General features: G+C 45.6%; 1 protein-coding gene across 1 annotated transcript in view; it reads left to right on the plus strand.

Annotated features, from left to right (window-relative positions):
- The first annotated feature begins 971 nt into the window (after window positions 1-971).
- LOC138757472 (amyloid beta precursor protein binding family B member 2-like) overlaps window positions 972-23,889 on the plus strand; it is a 367,320-nt gene continuing 344,402 nt past the window's right edge. Inside the window, exon 1 of the mRNA XM_069924835.1 lies at window positions 972-1,132. The gene's annotated coding sequence lies outside the window, so the exon portion shown is untranslated. The remainder of the gene's footprint in view (window positions 1,133-23,889) is intronic.

Consider the following 23,889-nt stretch of genomic DNA (forward strand, 5'->3'; position numbering starts at 1 on the left):
AAATTTTAAAACTGCTTTTCTGACATTGCCATGGAGCAGAATGACTAGAAATTTCTTTAAACGAAATATTGAGAAAAGCCAAACAATTTGATTCAGGCTACAAGCTCTATTTTCTTGTCAACCGAGTTAATCCGTTGCAGACTATTTGGAATCATCGGCTGCGTTTTACTTCCGAGGAATCCTGCCTGATCTGCTGAGTTTCTCCAGCACTTTTTTTTGTGGTCGGCACAGATTTTGGTTCCCTTCGTCCAGAAGACTATTTGTAAGCCTGCAGTCACCTTTCATCCTGAAATTAACACCAAGCTGTGAAAGATTTCATATTATGAAACTATAAATTATTCTTTCATTAGATTACCACCAGATATCTAACTTTTTATACAATTTGATTCACTTTGATCCTCTCTTACACACGCATAAGAGATTATAACGTGCCGTCAAGACACTCATCCGTAAAGAATGATGGAATTTCATCGCATGAATGAAGCCGTTCGGTAATAACGTGCCGATGCTCTCTTTCGAGAGGAGGATCCTGCTCCATTTTCCATCTTTCACCATACTTTAGGCTTTGGTGATTCAAATATTTCTGTGCCTCCGATTAAGGAGACTGCATTTTAAAAAATGCAATAACATATTCCCTATCATTCATCCCTTTTAGGGAAAAAAAATCTTATTTCTTTTTAAAAGTATGGTTGCAACTACTCGTTCATGGTAGAAATACGACCTGAAACAGAAAAAAATAACATTTATTTTGCATAAGAGGTGCCATAAATGACCACGCCAAAGCCGAGTTGCGATTTCTAGATGTGCAACACACGCCCGTGACAAACTCTCCTCCAGCTCCAGCTCTGAACTCCCACGACGATCTTCACACGCTCCCCGATGCCAAATCCCCCTCAGGCATGATTTCCCCCTGTTTCCGCATTCCCGGGGAAAAGGGTCACTTCCGCCGGATTGCGCATTGCCTTGGAAGAAGGAGGGGGGTGGTGAATCTCTTCCGGGATTGCGGCTGAGTTTTGGAACCTGGAGTTGGGATGCTGTGCTCGGCGCGCGGAATGTGAAGAATTCTGTGCCGGCAGCGCGGGGACGTTCGGCGCGAGCCTCCGAGGGCGCGGACGGTACCGCCGAAACGGCGGTAAGTGGGGAGGTGTGGAGGGAGGGTCGCGGTGCTTCTGATAGCGGCGAGGGGAGGGGAGGGGAGATGGAGGGGAGGGGAGGGGAGATGGAGGGGAGGGGAGGGGAGATGGAGGGGAGGGGAGGGGAGATGGAGGGGAGGGGAGATGGAGGGGAGGGGAGGGGAGATGGAGGGGAGGGGAGGGGAGATGGAGGCGAGGGGAGGGGAGATGGAGGCGAGGGGGGAGATGGAGGGGGGGCGAGGGGAGAGGGAGATGGAGGGGGGGCGAGGGGAGAGGGAGATGGAGGGGAGGCGGAGGGGGGATGGAGGGGAGGCGAGGAGGGGGATGGAGGCGGAGGCGAGGAGGGGGATGGAGGCGGAGGGGGGGATGGAGGCGGAGGGGGGGATGGAGGCGGAGGGGGGGATGGAGGCGGAGGGGGGGATGGAGGCGGAGGGGGGGATGGAGGCGGAGGGAGGGATGGAGGCGGAGGGGGGGATGGAGGCGGAGGGGGGGATGGAGGCGGAGGGGGGGGGATGGAGGCGGAGGGGGGGGGATGGAGGCGGAGGGGGGGGATGGAGGCGGAGGGGGGTGGGATGGAGGCGGAGGGGGGTGGGATGGAGGCGGAGGGGGGGGGATGGAGGCGGAGGGGGGGGGATGGAGGCGGGGGGGGGGGATGGAGGCGGAGGGGGGGGATGGAGGCGGAGGGGGGGGATGGAGGCGGAGGGGGGGGATGGAGGCGGAGGGGGGGGGATGGAGGCGGAGGGGGGGATGGAGGGGAGGCGAGGAGGGGGATGGAGATTGCAGCAGGCGGTGTGAGAGGCGGACCCTGACTGCGGTTTAAACGGGGTGTCAGGTGGGAAGTCGACCCCGATTCGGCGTGAGTGAGAAATAGCCACGACAGCGGTGATTTGTTCAGAGGCGCGGAAGATGCGGGCAGCAGCGAACGTTTCTGCTGTGGAGAGACCAGTGCAGCGCTGGGTTAGCGCTGGCTGCGATGGGAAGGTGCTGAGTACAATTCCGAAGCCCTGCGCCACTTTAAACACACACCACACATTGCAGACACCGGAATCCAAATCATATCTATTTTTCAAAGCTGACTCGTGGAAGCGCTGAAGATGTCGGAGGGTTGAGTCCGGGGGGTGAGGCAGAATTGATCGTGTTCTGGAGAAACGGGTGGACGAGGGGGGAGAGAGAGAGAGAGTGTCGGACGTGGAGAGACGATCAGAGGGAGAGGAAGGGACAGCGGGGACTGAACCCTGGAGTGTGGCTGCAATTTGGTGAATTCGTCCTGTTCCACACGGGGCAATTTTGTTAAAAGTTAATTGTTGTGAGAGCTCGAGGCACCAGCGGAATCAGCAGGGAGAGAGAGAGAGAGAGAAATACCAGCTGCATTTCAAGGCGAGGGCGAGGTTAGTCTACTGTTTTGTTTCGGGCACAGATGATTGAGGAGAGCGGTCGGTGGTGTTACATCGTTCCTATTTTTATTGTCGAAAGATCTTATGGATACGTAATTATGAAGGGGGGGGGGTGGAAACCACTGGAGGAGGTTCCAAATATTAATCCATTTGGAGCAGTATTTCCAAAAAGGAGCATACATTCGGCTGTATGTTTCCGTGGAAGCGCTGAGCCTCCAGATCGTGCGTGTTTTGCTGGCTTCCATCTCGCTGTCTGCTCCGTTCCCCATCTGCTGCAACCTGATCATTTGTGTCTGCACCTTTTTGGTGCATCGCCCTGCGGGATCGATGGTTTTAAATCACATTGCAAATAACGGATCATCGGCTTTTGAGTCACTTAATTGGCTCTCACAATCTCCCCCCCCCCCCCCCCCCCAGGAAAGTAGGTAGTGATTAGCGCTATTCAATTGCACGTCTGGCTAGTGTTGGACGTTGTAGTGTTTAGTAGCCCTGCTCTTGATTTCAACCAGTTGAATTTATCCAGAGAAACGGCACACATTTATTCCTTCCTTGTAAAGCCACGTAATCACATACAAACCTTTGTGGCTTTATTGGTGAGGCAGGTAAATGGTTAAAGTGAAATATTTGACTTATTGAACGCTTTGACTCATTCTCGTATTTTAAACATTGTTGGCTGTTTCAATAGAAGGCGAGAATATTATTCACTATTTTAAAACTCGGTGAGTCATTTTTTAAAATATCTCGCGGATTAGTCCTGTACAGTAATAGAGTGTGTTCGAAAAAATTGTCAAATCTCTCTCAACTTTAAATGATCTAAACAGAATATTGAATTTTAGTCAACAAATGTTGTCTTCAAATGTAAAACATAAATTCTACAGCAAGTAATTGATGATAAAATTTTCACTTCATGTTAATTTTGTCTTCACAATGTGTTTAGACTTCAGGTGTAATCACCTGCAAATTACGTTTATGCTTGAAACCATTTCTGTTTATTTTTTTTAAAGAGAGATTCAGACAAATCAAAAAAAATTGTTTCCACTCCTGCTTCCTTTTGCCTTTTTGATTTACCAAACAACAATGGCTTATTCCTTTTGCTTCCTCACAGAGAGGTCCCACAACTTGGTAGCTGACCTAATCAAAACTGTCAATACAAAAATATTCAAGCATTAAATCACAAATCATTTGTGCATATCAGAAAGTGGCACGGTTGGCGGTTAGCGATCAGGACGGGGGTTCGAATTCTGTGCTGTCTGTAAGAAGTTTGTACGTTTACCCTGTGTCTGCATGGGTTTTCCACAGGAGCTCCAGTATTCACCCACCATTCAAATCATACTGGGGGTGTATGTTAATGGAATCTAAATTGGACTGCATGGACTTGTGGACCGAAATGGTCTGTTTCCATGCTGTATGTCTAAATTAAAATTAAATTAGAAATTAAGGGTTCTATTATGTGATGTACCCTGATTGTGAAATAAATGTTCTGCTGATGCTTCAGATCCTATTCTTGTCGTCCTTGGAATTGTAAGAACACAATAATTATCTGGATGAGCTTTTTGGTGCTTCCTGTACCTGTAATATAAAATGAACTAATTTGATCACTGTTTGCTTGTGTTTCCTTTCTTCCTTAATGGGTGGGTGGTTGAGGTTGTACACATCCTCCTGGTCTTTGTAAATCCTTTGTGCTTAAAAATGGCACTACTGGTTGTTATTGTCACATCTGCTATTCTTTTAAAGGAAATAACATTTACAGATGTATATTAAAAATGTTATGAGATCCTTAAGAGGGAATGAAGATATTTTGATAACATTCAACATTTTTTTATTTTTGAAAATCACATCTGTGGCCTGTACAGTGTGAATTAAAATTGCAGTGATTATGTAGAAATTTATAATACAAAGAAGTGGTGGTGTCCATTCCAGTTTAAAAAAAACAATAACTCGGCCTTCTTTGAAACTGCAGTAATGCCAGCAAGCTGGAAACCAAACCCATTTAATCAGATGACATGCATTTCCCCCTTGTTTCTTTAATGAATCAGTCAGAGCATTATTGGACTATGTGACAAGTGTAAATTAGGAATTGTATTTTTCATGTAAATTTCTATTTTTTTTTCTTACCAGCTCTCACCAAAACTATAGATTAGTATCAGAATCAGAAATAGATTTTAATTTTGAATTGTTTGACTAGAAGAAATCATTGCACTTGCTATTTCATCTTGTACATCTAGTGCAATTTGAAAGTTTGTGGATTTAGCAAATCAGCTATATCTGTCGGTCTTCAGGAATCAAGTGATGAATCATTTCAGTTTGGGGGTTGCATGCTCTAATGTTGGTAATGCAGGTTATTTAGTCCATCTAGCATTTCACCAGACCTTGTCTAGCAATTGTACATTTCCTCTGAGTTTGTTCATTCCTGATCATCAGACATTTAAGCATTATTTCAAGGCATTTTAAAATGCTGCACTTTTTATATCAGGATCATTTAATGTAATCTCATGTTAAATACTGTAGCTTCATCTACAATTTTACAGCTTTTGCTAAGTTAGAAGCTGAATTTAGCATTGGTTGTCTTCACTTTTTTAATCTGAAATGCACAGTAAAGTTTCTTTGTTTAATATTCTATTTTAGGATCACAGTTCAATTTGACTCTGTGATGAAGTATGAAGATAATGCAAAGATTGAGGGGGGAGGTTGTTAGGAGGAAATGGAGAGGGTCCAGAAAGACTTGGATGGATTTGGAGAATGGACAAAGAGTGGAAATGAATTTCCATGTTGGAAGGTACTGTATATAGTCAGGCATGTTGGCAGAATGAATAAGACTATTATTTAGATGGGGAGAAAATTCAAAGGTGCAAAGGGACTTGGGAGTCCTCATGCAGGATACCCTAAAGCAGGGGTTCCCAACCTTTTTGTTCCTCTATACCCCTTGGGCATTTTTATAGGTTCCTGTGTACCCCTAAAAATTAAGGATAAAAAAAAAGGATATTGAGCAATCTGACTGCAGATACCATGTATTGTACAGTAGTGGTTATTCTCTCAGACCCAATGTACCCCCTGAAAAGTGCAAATGTACCACTGGGGGTACATGTACCCCAGGTTGGGAACCCCTGCCCTAAAGGTTAACCTCCAAGTTGAGTTGGTAGTGAAGAAGGCAAATGATGATATTCATATCTAGAGAAATGGGATACAAGAGCAGGGAGGTGATGTTGGAGCTTCATAGACACTTGGAGTAAAGGGTACAGTTTTGGGTTTCTTATTTAAGAAAGGATATCCTGGCATTGGAGATAGTTCAGAGCAGATGCACAAGAATGATTCCCTGGAATAAAAGGATTAGCATATGGTTCAACGATGGCTAGAAGATAAATGCCAGAGAGTCATGGTGGATAACTGTCTGTCAGGATGGAGGCCGGTGACCTCAGGGCTCGGTGTTGGGTCCCTTGTTTTTCGTCATTTACATTAATGATTTGGATGATGGAGTGGTAAATTGGGTTAGTAAATATGTGGACGATACAAAAATAGGGGGAGTTGTGGATAGTGAAGATGGTTTTCATGGACTGCAGAAGGATTTGGACTGCTTAGAATAGTGGGCTGAAAGGTGGCAGATGGAGTTTAATATCGATCAGTGTGAAGTGCTTCATTTTGGGAGGAATAATCAAAACAGGACGTATCCAGTGAAGGGGAGGGGATTGAGGAATGCAGAGGAACAGAGAGATATAGGAATAATGGATCATCGTTCTTTGAAAGTGGATTCTCATGTAGATAGGGTGATAAAGAAGGCTTTTGGTATGCTGGCCTTTATAAATCAAAGCATAGAATATAGGAGCTGGGAGGTGATGTTGGGACTGTTCAAGGCATTGGTGAGGCCAAATTTGGAATACTGTGTGCAGTTCTGGTCTCCAAATTATAGGAAGGATATCAATAAGGTAGAGAGGGTACAGAGAAGATTTACTAAAATGTTGCCTGGATCTAGAATACAAAAAAAGATTGAGTGGACTGGGTCTTTGTTCATTGGAGCATAGAAGGTTGAGGGGAGATTTGATAGAGGTATTTAAAATTATGAAGGGGATAGACAGAGTAGGTGTGAATAGGCTCTTCCCCTTGAAGGTAGGTGAGATTGGAATGAGGGGTTATAAGTTGAGGGTTAGGGGGCAAAAGTTTAGAAGTAACATGAGACGAAACTTCTTCACAGAGATTGGTGGCTGAGTGGAATGACCTTCTGGAAGAGGTGATGGCAGCAGGGTCAATTTTGTCATTTAAGAGAAGGTTGGATGAGTGCATGGTTGAGCGGATTGAAGGGTTATGGACAGGGAGGGGGTAGGTGGAACTAGAGGAGTTCACTTAAATCGGTGCGGACTAGAGGGCCCAATATGGCCTGTTTCTGTACTGTAATTGTTTTATATATGGCATATGAGTAACATGTGAAGCTCTTAGAATGTACTCCTTGGAGTTCAGAAGAAGGGGGGCCTCATAGAATCATTGACAGGCTTGGACAGGGTGGCAAAGTTGTTTCCTATGGAGGGGAGTCTACGACAAAAGGGGCACAGGTTCAGGATTGAAGGATGCTCATTTAAAACAGACGCAGAGGAATTTCTTTGGCTTGAAAGTGGTGAACCTCTGGAATTTGTTACCGTGGGCATCTGTAAAGGCCAAGTAGTTGGGTATATTTAAGGCAGAGATTGATAAGTATCTGAATAGCCAGGGTATCAAAGGTTATGGTGAGAAGGCAAGGGTGTAGGGCTGAGTTGAAGAATGGATCATCTCAGGATGGAGTGGCAGAGCACACTTGATGAACTGAATGGCCTACTTCTGCTCCTATATCTTATGGTCTTATTGAAAAATATATGTAGACATGCACTGTCTGTTTGAATATGATATAGTAAAGTTTATTTGACCTTTTTATTTTGCAAAAATTGAAATAACTGTCCCATTCATTACCATTTTTAAAATTGGAATCCTCTATATTTAATACTTTGAGACCTTTTTGTGGCTTATATTTATTTGTATATGTTCTTATTGACCTACATTAAGATGCCCAAAGAGTGAATACTTGTTTGAAAATGATCTTGTACATTCTTATTCACGGACATATTACCAGTGATATTGAGGATCCATGACTAGTAATTCTGCATTGAATGATTTGTGAGTACATTAAAGTGTGGAAAAGGATAATGAAATCTGAAACTGCTGTTGGTGAAGGTCTGAGCCTCATTATGGCAGGATGACCTCCCTTATATGTTGCCTGCAGCAATAGAGATTGAAGGTCATGCAGACAGAAGGTGCCTTGAGGATTTGCAATTGCATGCTTTAAATCACGCTGGTATAGGGCTTTGGGCAAAATTGTTAATTGTTGTAAATGCTGAGAGACTACAATTTTCATGGCTGAGAAATGCAATTCATGCAAGAAATTCCATATTTGAGCATCATTAAACTTAATGTTGATCACCTGTATGAAGTTTATTTATTGATTTAAATGTAGAGCATTATTTAATTTCTTGGCTAGAAATAAAGCTTTTTTTAAATGTATGGAATCTGCCACTTGGTTAAACAAAAGGCTCTGGTGCACATTCTAGGTATGTTCTTTTCACCAGCAGGCTGCAGTTTAACAAGTTGAAGTTCCATTCCTCAATTTCCCCAAAGAATCATTTGGGGATTTGGATAGAAAGAAACTTTCAGATGCAAAGAATGCTTGGGTTTGCTTCATGGTTTCTTAGCTTTTGCTGAACCTCAGATCAATCCTTGGTTTTGTCATCTCCAGATTTGGCAAACCTGGAAAATCCTTAACCCTCTGCAAACCAGTTATACCAGAATTTATTTTGCCCATATTCCAATCCACAACAAATCTTGCACACTCTATTAACCTTGATCTTAATGGCTTTGGGTAGGTCTCTATGTTTGGGGACTTTATGATTTTATTTAATTCCACATCTAAAACTTGAATGAGTTCACTGTTCAATTCAATGTTCCTCTTGTCACTGTACACAGCATTCTGCAATTGAAACAGTGAACATCTTGAATTTTGAAAATGTTGTTATTATAGTAATGTGGCGGTACACCATTAGGCAGGAGAACCGACCCCGCTTGTCATGCACGTGGCGGGGCAGCTGGCCAAAATGGCGCCGTCGGGGGTTTCCAACCTCGGCACCGGGCTAAAGCCCACGTTTGGCGACCCACGTGACGTCCCGATGACGGCAGGGCCCCCCAGGGTAGTTCTCAGCCTGGTCTGGGCTGGGAGTATAAGACCAGACAGGCAGCCTGCAGTAAATCAGTTTTGCTCACTGAACTCAACCCGTCTGGTTGTGCGATCCTTCAGTTAGCAATGTAGCCGCCACTATAATTGGTGACCCCGACAGGTTCAAACGTCTTTGAACCCGACATGAACGATCCTTCGATCAACGCTATAGCCATCAAGCTTCCTGACTTCTGGGTTCAGGAGCCAGAGACCTGGTTCAGCCACGCAGAGACTCAGTTTCATCTCCGCCAGATTTCATCGGATTCGACCAAGTTTTACCATGTGGTCACCGCCCTGGACCAGGCCACTGTGAAACGAGTGCTGCACCGCATTCAGCACCCACCTGCGGAAGATAAATACGGGACCATCAAGCGGGTGCTCACCGGCTCCCTCGGACTCTCCAGGCGCCAGCGTGCCGCTCGGATGCTGCACCTCGACACCTTGGGGGACAGAACTCCAATCAAGTTGATGGATGAGATGCTCGCGCTCATGGGCGATCACACCAACTGCCCTCACTTCGAGCGCATCTTCCTTGACCATCTGCCTGAAGACATCTGGACGTTACTGTCCCAGGAGAGCGTCGTCGACCCTAGGAAGGTTGCTCAAAAGGCTCAGGAGCTAAGGCTCGAATGATTCCCGGAGAGCTCAGCAGTCCAGCAGGTTACGAGTCACGGGCATGACCACGCCAAGCCTTCCTCTAGCGCTGCGGTGGAACACCCAACCCCTGCAGGGGCCTCAAAGAGCATAGCTAGAAGCAAGCCATCCACTTCAGGTCTCTGCTTCTTCCACCAGCATTGGGGAGCCAAGGCTTGGAAGTGTCGTCAGCCCTGCTCGCTGTTAACGGCTGCAGCGGCTGGCCAAGAACACAGCCTTCTCAACCTGTGGGATTTATTCAGCAGCTGATACTTCCTCATCGACACTGGGGTCCAGATCAGCGTCATCCTGACCACAGCCATCGAGTCCTGGAACCAGCCTTGAGGACCACCCCTCCGTGCAGCCAATTCGACGGAGATCCGAACGTATGGAGACAAGACCGTCCACTTCCAGATCGGCCAGTGGAAGTTCTCGTAGAGGTTCACTGTTTCGTCCCTCCAAACCGCCATCCTGGGTGTCGACTTCCTCCACTCCCATGGACACCTGGTCGACATTCGAAGTAGGCGATTGGTAGATGCCCGTACCTTCCAATCTGTTCACCTCAACACCTCCCGCACAGAGCAGCTGCAGATGGCCATGGTCAGCACGGCCAAGGACGAGTTTCAGCGTACCCTGGATGAGTTCCCGTCCCTTCTCAAGCCACAGTTCTACGCTGGCTCACCACGCCACGGGGTGTTTCATTACATCCCCACCCAAGGCCCGCTGGTCCATGCCAAGGCATGCCAGCTCCCGCTGGATAAGTTCCAGATAGCGAAGGAAGAGTTCTCGTATCTGCAGGAGCTGGGGATCATTCGACGGTCCGACAGTCCTTGGGCCTCACCACTCCATCTGGTCCCGAAAGCCACTGGCGGCTGTGGGCCTGCGGAGATTATTGACAGCTTAACAATGCGACAGTACCTGACCATTACCCGATCTCTCACATCCAGGACTTTACGGCCAACCTGCAAAGCGCGAGGGTATTCTCCAAGGTCAACCTGGTGCGCGGGCATCATCAAATCCCGGTGCACCCCGAGGACATACCCAAAACGGCCATCGTCACACCCTTTGGCTTGTTTGAGTTCCTATGCATGCCGTTCGAGCTCAAGAACGTCGCCCAGACCTTCCAACACCTTATGGACACAGTGGGCAGGGATTTGAATTTTGTATTCATTTACCTGGATGACATCCTTATCGCCAGCAGAGACCAGGCACAACACAAGTCTCACCAGCGCACCCTCTTCTTTTGACTGGCCGACTTCGGCCTAATGATCAATCCAGCCAAATGCCAGTTCAGGAAAGAGTCCATGCAGTTCCTGGGCCATACCATCATGGCTGAAGGAGCCATACCTGCCGCTATGAAGGTCGCTGCAATCAGGGAGTTCCCACGCCCAGACAACCTCAAGGGGCTGCAGGAGTTCGCGGGTATGGTCAATTTCTATAACTGCTTCATTCCAGGCGCTGCGCGCATCATGCAGCCGCTCTTCGCCCTCATTGCGGCCAAAGACAAGACACTCCCCTGGACTCCAGAGGCTAGAGGGCATTCGAAGCCATGAAAGATACCCTCGCGAAGGCTACCCTGCTCGTCCACCCACGCACCGACCTGCATATGGCGCTCTCCATCGATGCCTTTGCCACAGCCATCGGTGCCGTCCTGGAGCAGCAGGTGAATGGACAGTGGAAACCACTGGTATTCTTTAGCCATCTTTTCGCATGCCAGAGCACAAGTATAGCGGTTTCAATCATGAGTTGCTGGGTGTGTTACAGGCACACCAGAGAGCCCGTACAAGATTTTGAACACGTCCGGGAACGGTTCAGTGGTGCGTCATTTCTGCTATTTCTTGGAGGGGAGGCCTTTCACCATTTTTACCGATCACAAACTCCCTCACTCAGGCGCTCACTATGGCAAGAGATCCCTGGTCGGCCTGCCAACAGCATCACCTGTCCTTTGAGTCGGAGTTCACCACCGACATTCGGCACAAGGTGGGGAAAGATAACGTGATCGCCGATGCACTCTCACAACAGGCCATTTGCGCACTGAAACCTGGCCTCTACTTCGACCAGCTCGCCTGGGACCAGGTCCAACAAGGAGACGCGGGCCTTCAGGACTGCCATCTAGGGTCTGCAGTTCCAGGACCTCCCTACTCCTCATGTTGAGGGCACCGTCCTGTGCGATGTTTCCATGGGCATCTCACGACCAGTGGTTCCCCAGCATTGACACAGGCAAGTCTTCCATCATATCCATGACCTTTCCCACCCTTCCATCAGGTCCACAGTCCGTATGGTGGCAGAACGTTTTATCTGGCACAGGCTTCGGAAGCAGATTGCGGACTTGGCCAGAACCTGAACCCATTGCCAGCTTTCCAAGGTACACAGGCACTCCAGAGAGCCCGTACAAGATTTTGAACACGTCCGGGAATGGTTCAGCCACATAAATGTGGACATCATCGGACCCCTACCTGTTTCCCGAGATAACCGATACTTTTTCACAGTGGTAGACCACACCACTCGTTGGCCTGAGGCAATCCAGATGCCTCTACGGACTCCTGCTCTCGAGCGCTTTTGAACGGTTGGGTTGCCCGGTTCGGCGTCCCAAACCATCTCACCAGTGATTGGGGCGCCCAGTTCACCTCTGCGCTCTGGGCACAGCTCACCAACAGGCTGGGGATCGAGCTACATCACACCATGGCCTATTACCCACAGGCCAATGGGCTAGTCGAGCGATTGCACCGCCACCTGAAGTCGGCACTTATGGCCTGCCTCACCGGCCCCATCTGGGTGGACAAGCTGCCTTGGGTGCTCCTGGCCATCTGCTCGACACCCAAAAATGACCTACAGGCGTCATCAGTCGAACTGGTCTATGGTGCACTGCTAGCTCTACCCGGTGAGTTCATCAACGCTCTTCACAACCCCCAGCATTCACCGCACGGTCTACATCCCTGCCTCTGGGCCCAGTTGGACTCTTTCACACCCCCACCGCTGCCCAGACATAGCGCATTGGCCTCTTACGTTCCCAGCAAGCTGTGCTCCGCAGATTACGTTTTTATCAGGCAGGGCCTATCCACAGCACCTCTACAAAGACCATACAAATGGCCGAAAAAGTCCTCCAGCATTCAGGATCCACTTTCACACTGGACATCGGTGGTAAGAGGGAACTGTTTGCGGTGGACGAGTTAAAGCCAGCCCATTTCGACCCCACCGAACCAGTAGTTGTGGCCCAACCCAAGAAGCGAGGCCGCCCTGCAAAAAAGGACACTGGCGCCAGTTCTGGGGAGGTGGGGCTGTGTGGTGGTACGCCATTAGGCAGGTGAACTGACCCCGCTTCTCACGCACGTGGCGGGGCAGCTGGCCAAAATGGTGCCATCGGGGGTTTCCTTTCAACCTCTGCACCATGCTCAGAAGCCCGCGCTTGGCGACCCACGTGACGCCCCGGTGACGTCGGGGCTCCCCAGCGCCGTTCTCAGCCAGGTCCGGGCTGGGAGTATAAGACCAGCCAGGCAGCCTGCAATAAATCGGTTTTGCTCACTAAACTCCACCCGTTTGGATGTGCGATCCTTCAGTTAGCAGTGTAGCTGCTGCTACAGTAACATATTTGAGGTGTTCTAGCAGGATCCTTGCTAAATGACATATGGGACAGTGATACATTGGCAAATGTTGGGATAAGACAATATTTTGGAGTTGCAAATAGGTGGTAGGTGCTAGTAAATAAAAGATTGAAAACTCAGTGGAATATTATGATTTAGAAAGCTTTACTTTGGATCTTGGGAGGGAAAGTATTAACGGCTGCTCAACAGAGTTTGTGGTGTGGCCTGATAGAAATATTAATTTTCCAACTATTTTCAAGGAAAAATATTTACTTATTTACTTAAAGGTGCTATATAACTGCAGATTATTGTTGTTAATGCGATGTTAACAATGAATGCGAGGGCAGCCTATGATGCAGTGTATAGGAAACTTGATTTGAACTGCTAATCTTAAAATTAGGATTAGTTCAATGGCAGAAAACTAGTATTAATTGCTCATTATCCCCTCTCCATTGTTCGTTTACTATAATGATGTCATTAACTCCACGGTAATTGGAAGTGTTGGCACAGATTTCATTTGAATTGCATCATGCTTTTTGACATTGCCATTGTGATATTGAATATATGGCATGTTGTATCGAACAGAGAAAATAGCAATCCAATTAGCATTTTCTTTTTTTTACACTCCTCTGACCCCTCTGCCCCCTTCATACAAAGTAAAACACTGTCAGGACTGAACAAGGTAATTAATTTCTGAAGATTCTTCTTCTGTCTCTCAGGATCAAGGATGATTTGCTTCTACTCTGGTTTTATCTGACAGCTAATGAGGCCAATGTGGGAACTGCAGACTTCCACAGATCGGGTAGAGGGGGCTAAAGTGTGGATGGTTTGTGAGATGGAACATCACTTTTTATGTGAACAGAAGACTCTGTGTACAAATTCCAGCAAATGGACAAATAAATAGTTAATGATAGAAGTTAATCCATGTTTGGAAAAAAGGAAACATGCTTTACTTGTACTGCTATAAAAAGTGGATTATTGGAGCAGATGTGGTGATGATGAAAACTAGCATTTTATAGGAAGCTTGGTGGGAGGAAGTGTAATCAGATGATAAAATAGAATGCCATAGGAAAACAAATCTAAAAGGACATCTGGTCTTGTACTCTTCAACTTAGTATGATGCATTGGTACTCATTTTAAAGTGATTTTGCCCTTGATAGTGCAATGTTTGGATGAGGTTTAATTTGGCAAATAAATTGCACATCACAAAGGTGTTTTCTAGGTTTCAACATTTTCCATGATTCTCACTGAGAAAATCATCCTCCTTTAAATGATTCAGTTTACTTGTAAGATGCATCTTGTGATCAAGACTTTTGACCTCTTTAAGTATAATTTCAACAGCTTGTTGGTCGTTTATTTACATACTGATTTACTTTTGAGTCATGTTTATCTAATCCCTCTGCCTATGTTTATTGGACCAGCTGCAAAGTTTTACATGAATCGTGTGTATGTTGTTCCAGATACTTAGTCATTTCCGCAGTACTCACTTCCCTTGAGCGATTCACTATGTAGGAATTTAACTTAATTACCACCTGTTGAACTCTGTGGACTGCTACGTAGGTGAAATTGAAAACCTTGCATATCTGCATTACTTGTATCGTACAGAATCCAAGACCAAGAAATCCTCCCTACAAAATTGAAAGAATTGCGCACTCTGGAGGACTTTCCGGAGTATGTAATTTTGCAGAAATGCTACATATTGGAATGCAGCTGTAATATTGTGTGCTCATGACATCTCAATGGCTTCAGTTCTGATGCAAGTGTCATGACCTCAGTGGTCCGCGAAAGATTCATTTTGATTTTGTCCTTTTCCTAACCTATGTGTTATCCTTTAACAATGCCCTCTATTTTTCATTATCTGTGCTGCTATCTTTAAAGATCTAAGTGCATAAGAAAACAAGAAATAGGAGCAGGAGTAGCCCATTGAGCTGATCTGGCAGTGGACTCCATTCCATCTACCTGCCCTTTCCCCATACTCTTAATTTTGCTACTTTGTAAAAATCTATCTGTGTCTTAAATATACTTAATGAGGCTGTCTCTACTACTTGCTTAAGCTGAGAATTCCACAGATTCACAACTCTGGGAAAAGTAAATCTCCTCATCTCTATTATAAATTATTCTCCTGAATCTTGAAACTATCCCCGAGATCTAGTCTCACCTACCAGTGAAAACCACTTTCCTGCCTCTATCTCTTTCATAATTTTGTTTCTATGAGATCCCAACTCATTCTTTGAATTCCATTGAGTATAGTTCCAGGCAACTCAATCTCTTCTGTTATGTTAACTGCTTCATCTGGAATCAATCTGGTGAATCTCCTCTAAAGTATGTGCATCTCTTCTCAAGTAAGGAGACCAGGTGCAACTCACCGATAACCTTCATGCAGTACTCCAGGTGCAACTCACCGATAACCTTCATGCAGTACTCCAGGTGCAACTCACCGATAACCTTCATGCAGTACTCCAGGTGCAACTCACCGATAACCTTCATGCAGTACTCCAGGTGCAACTCACCGATAACCTTCATGCAGTACTCCAGGTGCAACTCACCGATAACCTTCATGCAGTACTCCAGGTGCAACTCACCGATAACCTTCATGCAGTACTCCAGGTGCAACTCACCGATAACCTTCATGCAGTACTCCAGGTGCAACTCACCGATAACCTTCATGCAGTACTCCAGGTGCAACTCACCGATAACCTTCATGCAGTACTCCAGGTGCAACTCACCGATAACCTTCATGCAGTACTCCAGGTGCAACTCACCGATAACCTTCATGCAGTACTCCAGGTGCAACTCACCGATAACCTTCATGCAGTACTCCAGGTGCAACTCACCGATAACCTTCATGCAGTACTCCAGGTGCAACTCACCGATAACCTTCATGCAGTACTCCAGGTGCAACTCACCGATAACCTTCATGCAGTACTCCAGGTGCAACTCACCGATAACCTTCATGCAGTACTCCAGGTGCAACTCACCGATAACCTTCATGCAGTACTCCAGGTGCAACTCACCGATAACCTTCATGCAGTACTCCAGGTGCAACTCACCGATAACCTTCATGCAGTACTCCAGGTGCAACTCACCGATAACCTTCATGCAGTACTCCAGGTGCAACTCACCGATAACCTTCATGCAGTACTCCAGGTGCAACTCACCGATAACCTTCATGCAGTACTCCAGGTGCAACTCACCGATAACCTTCATGCAGTACTCCAGGTGCAACTCACCGATAACCTTCATGCAGTACTCCAGGTGCAACTCACCGATAACCTTCATGCAGTACTCCAGGTGCAACTCACCGATAACCTTCATGCAGTACTCCAGGTGCAACTCACCGATAACCTTCATGCAGTACTCCAGGTGCAACTCACCGATAACCTTCATGCAGTACTCCAGGTGCAACTCACCGATAACCTTCATGCAGTACTCCAGGTGCAACTCACCGATAACCTTCATGCAGTACTCCAGGTGCAACTCACCGATAACCTTCATGCAGTACTCCAGGTGCAACTCACCGATAACCTTCATGCAGTACTCCAGGTGCAACTCACCGATAACCTTCATGCAGTACTCCAGGTGCAACTCACCGATAACCTTCATGCAGTACTCCAGGTGCAACTCACCGATAACCTTCATGCAGTACTCCAGGTGCAACTCACCGATAACCTTCATGCAGTACTCCAGGTGCAACTCACCGATAACCTTCATGCAGTACTCCAGGTGCAACTCACCGATAACCTTCATGCAGTACTCCAGGTGCAACTCACCGATAACCTTCATGCAGTACTCCAGGTGCAACTCACCGATAACCTTCATGCAGTACTCCAGGTGCAACTCACCGATAACCTTCATGCAGTACTCCAGGTGCAACTCACCGATAACCTTCATGCAGTACTCCAGGTGCAACTCACCGATAACCTTCATGCAGTACTCCAGGTGCAACTCACCGATAACCTTCATGCAGTACTCCAGGTGCAACTCACCGATAACCTTCATGCAGTACTCCAGGTGCAACTCACCGATAACCTTCATGCAGTACTCCAGGTGCAACTCACCGATGACCTTCATGCAGTACTCCAGGTGCAACTCACCGATGACCTTCATGCAGTACTCCAGGTGCAACTCACCGATGACCTTCATGCAGTACTCCAGGTGCAACTCACCGATGACCTTCATGCAGTACTCCAGGTGCAACTCACCGATGACCTTCATGCAGTACTCCAGGTGCAACTCACCGATGACCTTCATGCAGTACTCCAGGTGCAACTCACCGATGACCTTCATGCAGTACTCCAGGTGCAACTCACCGATGACCTTCATGCAGTACTCCAGGTGCAACTCACCGATGACCTTCATGCAGTACTCCAGGTGCAACTCACCGATGACCTTCATGCAGTACTCCAGGTGCAACTCACCGATGACCTTCATGCAGTACTCCAGGTGCAACTCACCGATGACCTTCATGCAGTACTCCAGGTGCAACTCACCGATGACCTTCATGCAGTACTCCAGGTGCAACTCACCGATGACCTTCATGCAGTACTCCAGGTGCAACTCACCGATGACCTTCATGCAGTACTCCAGGTGCAACTCACCGATGACCTTCATGCAGTACTCCAGGTGCAACTCACCGATGACCTTCATGCAGTACTCCAGGTGCAACTCACCGATGACCTTCATGCAGTACTCCAGGTGCAACTCACCGATGACCTTCATGCAGTACTCCAGGTGCAACTCACCGATGACCTTCATGCAGTACTCCAGGTGCAACTCACCGATGACCTTCATGCTCTTAAATTCAATCCCTTTAGCAATAATGACAATAAACTATGATTTATTGTCAAGTTCAGCTCCAAGTCCGTCTATATGTTTGCTGACGACATCATCATTTCAGGCTGAATTATTGAAATGATAAATCAATGCACAGGATGGAGTTTGAGAACCTGATTGGGTGATGCCAGAGTGATATTACCAAGGACAAGGAATTTATAGCTGATTTTTAAGCAGGAGAAGCCAAGCAACCACTCATCTCTGCATTGATGGGGCAGAGGTGGAGAGGGTCAGAACGTTTAAGTTCTAGGGGGTCCATATTTCAGAAGACCATTCCTGGAACAACATCAACAAGGTAACTATGAAGAAGGCATACCAATGCCTCCAGTTTCTAAGGCATGACATCGGATATTTCTATCTAGCTTTTATAGGTGCACTGTGAATAGTATACTGAATGGTTGCATCACAGTCTGGTTTGGAAATTTGATAGCCTAGGAATGTAGAAGGCTGCAGAAGGAACAAACCTAGCCAGATCCATCACAGGCTCCAACTCCTATCCATTGCAGTCATAATAGATGAGGCACTGCTGCAAGAAGGCAGCCAACATCATAAAGAACCCCCACCACTCTCATCATAACCTCTTCTCAGTGGTATAGAAACCTGAAAACCAGTTTCTTGAGGTTCAAGAATTGTTTCTTTCCAACACCTATTGGACTCTTGAACCTCCCCTTGTTACACCAATCATGGACTGCTCCAACAGCACAAATGGACTGACTACACTATCACTGATAATGTATGTCATCTATCTATTTTGTCTTTTTTAATTCAATTAAGTTTACGATTATAGTTCTTTTACAAATACCTGTTTGACTGCAGCAAGTAAGAATTTCAATGCTTGTGATATTATTAAGGCACCCCTAGGTCCCTTTGCTCCATAAATGCTTTAGGGCACTGCTATCAACAGAGGAAGACCTGCCCAGGTTTAGTTTACCCAAATACAGCACTTTCTACTTCTCTGAGTTAAAATGCATCTGCTGTTCCTTAGCCCAGTTCCTTTGCCTGGATCCTGTTGTAAACCAAGTAACTTTCTTCATTGTCCACTGTAGTGCATACTTTCATCTCATTCTTCTTTGGCTTGGCTTCGCAGACGAAGATTAACACTTGCCAAAGCATCCTAGTCCAAATCATTTTTGAACCGTACAAAAAGCCAGGGTTCTACTTCTGAACCCTGAGGCAATCCAGTGCGCTAGTCTGAAACACTGCCCTCCACAACTACTCTGAATCCTATCACTGAATCAGATTTTAATTAGTCCCAATGAGGTCTTGTCACTCTTCATCTCTGGAATATCTTGAGTGTCTTAAAAGTCATCTAGCTTGAACATGCTGCACTATTTTATTCTGCTTGCTTATGTGTTGTTTGAACCATCATTGAACTGCCTCTCTAACCCTTCTAATACATACATTTCTTTTTTTTAAATAACATTTAAATCTGATTCTTTGATCAAATTTCTGGACAACAGTCCTGTTAGAAATTCCTTTTGGATCTTGTGCTGCTGAATGAACGTTGTCCAGAGTATTGTTTGCAAGATTCTTCTGAGCAGACTCATGAGGTCCTTTCCATAAAATCAATGCAGTAAACATGGGATTTCTTTCAATGATTAGTCGGCTCTAGCTCTCCAGCCACCACAGGCTTGACGGAATAACATCTTGGTGCACATGTAAGAAGGTCCAAGTCAGCTGTTATTTGAATGTAATAATTTCATTTGTGCTTTAATTGCACTTGTCCATTAACTTAAATTAGAATGAGCTAATCAAGTTATTTAATGCATGCTGAGACATCCTAACTATATTTTCTGTAATTTTGTGCAGCATGAATCCTGAATGAATGTGAAATTCTGAACAAATTGTGTAATTAAAATAGTTTTGCCAGGTGTTTTGATTCAACAAGCTAATACACCTTTCTTTATAGCAAAAGGATTGTGAACCTGATTTTTTTTTTCTTGCTCATTTTCTCCATTGCTTCCTCTGTCTCTCAGATGGTAGTTACGGAAAACTAATTTTGCAATCACCTCCTGCTCAGCAAGGCAGCTTTTCTCAGGAGGATGGATTATTAAGGAAGAACACATCTGAGGACTGATAAGACTCTTTCCATAAATGCAAGCTAATTTGTGCTGAAACCTGTGACTGGAGATGTGAACTAAAGCTTGCATTGCAAGACCAGTGCTATTAAACAACTGTCGTGTGTTTAGGGACACTGGGTTGTTTCTACATTTAAATTAAGGTCTTCTGTTTTGATGTATTGTGCTTTTGTTTATTATATTTTCTCTGATACAACACTTTCCTCTATTTCTCCAGACCCAAAAGCAATTGAATATATTTTGTTTCATATGTAGTTCAAAATAGCCATCTTCCGTTCAGTAATTTTTGTTAATGCATGCTGTGTTGTGATTGTATGCACCATATCTGGTAAAAGTATTGCTCTAATATGATCTATATACAGTGGTTGAGGTGGAAGCTATACAGGATAACTGTGACCTGATCTTTTCACAATCCCTTTCAAATCCATGACCATTTTACCATTGTTCTGGTTAGGCTGCACTGTAGAGTACATGTTAAGAATTGTGAAATTGGGTGCATTAGAAAGAGATTTGGATTTATTGTTAGAGAACGTACATGACATCACATACAGCCCTGATATTTTTTCCTGTGGGCTTGGCAGAATTACCATTAATGGGTAGTACAAAAATAATAGTGTAACTATATAAACAAATAAAAAACTATAAATAGATAATAAATGTAAACCAACTGTGCAATACAGAGAGAACAAAAAGAAAATCAATTATGTGCAGAAGTAAGAGTCCTTAAATGAGTCTCTGATTGAGTTTATCGTTGAAGGTTCCGATGGTGGAGGGGTAGCACCATTCCTGAACCTGGTGGTGTGAGTCTTGTGGCACTTATACCTCTCCTGATGTTAGCAGCGAGAGCAGAGCATGTGCTGGGTGGTGAGGGTCTTTGATGATTGCTGCTGCCCTCTGACAGCAGCCTTCTCTGTAGATGTACTCAATAGTGGGAAGGGTTTTGCCTGTTACGTCCTGGGCTGTGTCTCCTACCTTTTGGTCGGCTTTATGCTCAGGAGTATTGGTGTCCCCTTTCCAGATTGTGATGCAGCCGATCAGCACACTTTTCACTACACCTTTGTAGAAATTTGCCAGGATTTCTGGTGTCATACCAAACTTTCGCAAACTCCTGAGGAAGTAGAGACGCAGATGTGCTTTCTTCATGATGCCATTGGGTCCAGGAAAGATCCTCCTAGATAGTGACTCCTAAGAACATATATTTGCTTACCCTCTTCACCTCTGATCCACCAATGATCACTGGATTGTAAACCTCTGGCTTTCCTTTCCTGAAGTCAACAATTAGCTCCTTAGTATTGGTGGCATTGACTGCAAGGTTATTGTTGGTGCACCATTCATCCAAGTTTTCAATCCCCATCCTGTATGCTGACTTGTGCCCTTTATAGAACTCACTGCTGTGGTATCGTCGACAAATTTGTTGATGGTGTTATTGTTGTACCGAGCTACACAGTCCTGGGTGAAAAGTGAGTAGAGCAGGGGGCTAAGAACAAAGCCCTATGGTGCTCCGGTACCGTGGATGAGAAGTTCTTACCAATCTTCACTGATTGTGGTCTGGAGGTGAGGAAATCCATGATCCAATTACACAGAGAGATGTTAAGTCCAAGGTCTTGGAGTGTGGTGATCAGTTTTGAGGGGATTATGGTGTTAAATGCTGGACTGTAGTTAATGAAGAGCATCCTGATGACTGCATCTTTACTGTCCAGGTGATTCAGGGCTTTGTGTAGAGCCAGTGAGATGGCATCTACCACAGTCCTGTTACTACAATAGGCGAAATGGAATGTATCCATGTCACTGCTCAGACAGGAGCTGATATGCCTTTCAAAACACTTCATTACTGTTGATGTAAGTGCAACTCGTCGATGGTCATTAAGGCAGGTTACTGCACTTTTCTTGGGCATCGGTATGATTGATGCCTGTTTGAAACAGGTAGGTACCATGCCCTGCTGGAGAGAGATATGGAAAATATCCGTGAATACCTTGGGAAGTTGGTCAGCACATATGTTTAATACTTAGCCAGGTACTCCATCCAGGCTGGATAATTTCCTTGGTTTCATTCTGTTGAAGGCAGCACACACATCATCCTCAGATAGGAACAGTATGGGATCATCAGGGGAAGTGGGAATGCAGAGGGGTGGTTTTTCACTGTTACCATCATCAAATCGGGCGTAGAAGGCATTGACTTCCTCTGGGAGAGAAGCTTTGTCGTCTGCTGCTTTACCAAATTTGGTTTTATAACAGATTATGGCACTGAGGTCCTGCCACAGCTGTCGGGTCAGCCTTCAATCAAGGATGATGCTTCTACTCCATTTTTTTTGTAGTTAAGGCTAATGTGAAAATTGCAGTTTGGCACAGATGGTGCTTGGAGAGTGGTGTTCTCCTCCTTCTTAGGCCCTTGTGTTCCCAATACAGAACCTTGAGATTCTCAGTACCATCCCAATTACTCCTTTTCCACTTTCAGTGATAATGGGCAGATTACAGATTCACAGAGGGTTTTGTATCTTTTCTAGGGAAGCTTTGAATTTTCATCCATCCATTAAACTCTTTCCAAGATTTTGCTCCTCTCGAGTGTCAGGTCAACAGATATGACCAGTCCAACGGATGACCCTTTCATGTTTGCTTCATTATTCATTTGCTTTCAAATTCTTTTAACCAACAAGAGTCAATTTCAATGAAAGCTGGTATCAAATAAGACTTATAATTTTGCTAACATTCTTGTTGATCTTTATTTCTTGTTGCAATGCAGCACTTGCTTCCAACAAACTTCCCAAGGGAGTGGAGCTAATCTGAAGAATTTAAAAAAAAAAATCTAAAGTAGACTTAGTCACAAAAGGAAAACCGTTCAAAGTCTCTGCCCACCCTTAGTTTTGTATCCATACATTGTTATCACTATACATTGTTATATTTATTTCTATTTACACCAATGCCACCACTGTGGCATCTTATCATCACAGCCCCCCCCCCCACCCACCCTTTGTTTGAGGGGCTTCTAGTTCTTAGGCTCTCAGTGACTGGTAATGGAATAGCTCTAGATCGTGGTCCTTCTCTACTGTGCCCTCGCTATGGCTATACCAAATCTCAGTGTGTCCCTTTGCACATCGTCCTGCAGCCTGGAATAGGCCAGTCAACAGGATACCCGCACCAACATCTCCAGGTGATGAAAGACAATCCAGTTTCAGGCAGTCTTTACTGAATTGATGGTCTTCCAGCAGTTGTGCACGTCAGACTCTGTGTTGGACCCCAGGAATAGCCTAAAAATCAGAGCATCCTCTGACCTGTTGGTATTATTACCTATAATCCCCCTTTGTCATCGGCATAACTTCACTCTTGTCCAAATCTATTTTATACCCAGAGATATTCTGATAATCCTCTCGGGTGGTCCTCAGCCTGGCCAATGACCCACCCCAAAGTCTGTCAAATATACTAACTCATAATCAGCAAATTTTGTATTCCTCCTGACCCACCTTGAACCCCTTTATGTCTGGATTCTGCTGAATGGCTTCTGCCAGCGGCTCAATGGCCAGTATGAATTTTGGAGACAATGGAGAGCCCTGCCTACTGGACCTACTCGATGGAAACTCTCTAGACATTTGCCTGTTCATATTAACTTTAGCTTGGGGTTTATAGTGGTGTCCTAACCCAATTAATAAATGTTTGTCCCAGTCCAAATTTCTCCAGTACCTTGAACAAAAAAAATCCCACTCCAATCTGTTAAAGATTTTCTCTGCATCCAGAGCTATGGCCGCTGCTGGATCCACCCCTAACTATGCCAGATATACCATACAGGTGCTTAAAATTTTATCCGGAATTCTGAACACTTTCCAATAATGAAAACTCCCAACTGCCTCGCTCCTAGCACCTCACCCCGGCCGTCCGTCGGTTCCCCCCCACCCTGGTGGTCTGTCGGTTACCCCCCACTCCTGGCAGTCCGTTGGTCTCGCCCCCCCCCCCCCCAGCAGTCCTTCACTTACGCCTTCTCCCCCCATCTAACTCCAGACGCAGCGGCAGGGGTACAGT

Source organism: Narcine bancroftii, chromosome 3 (assembly GCF_036971445.1).
Source record: "Narcine bancroftii isolate sNarBan1 chromosome 3, sNarBan1.hap1, whole genome shotgun sequence".
Lineage (NCBI taxonomy): Eukaryota > Metazoa > Chordata > Chondrichthyes > Torpediniformes > Narcinidae > Narcine > Narcine bancroftii.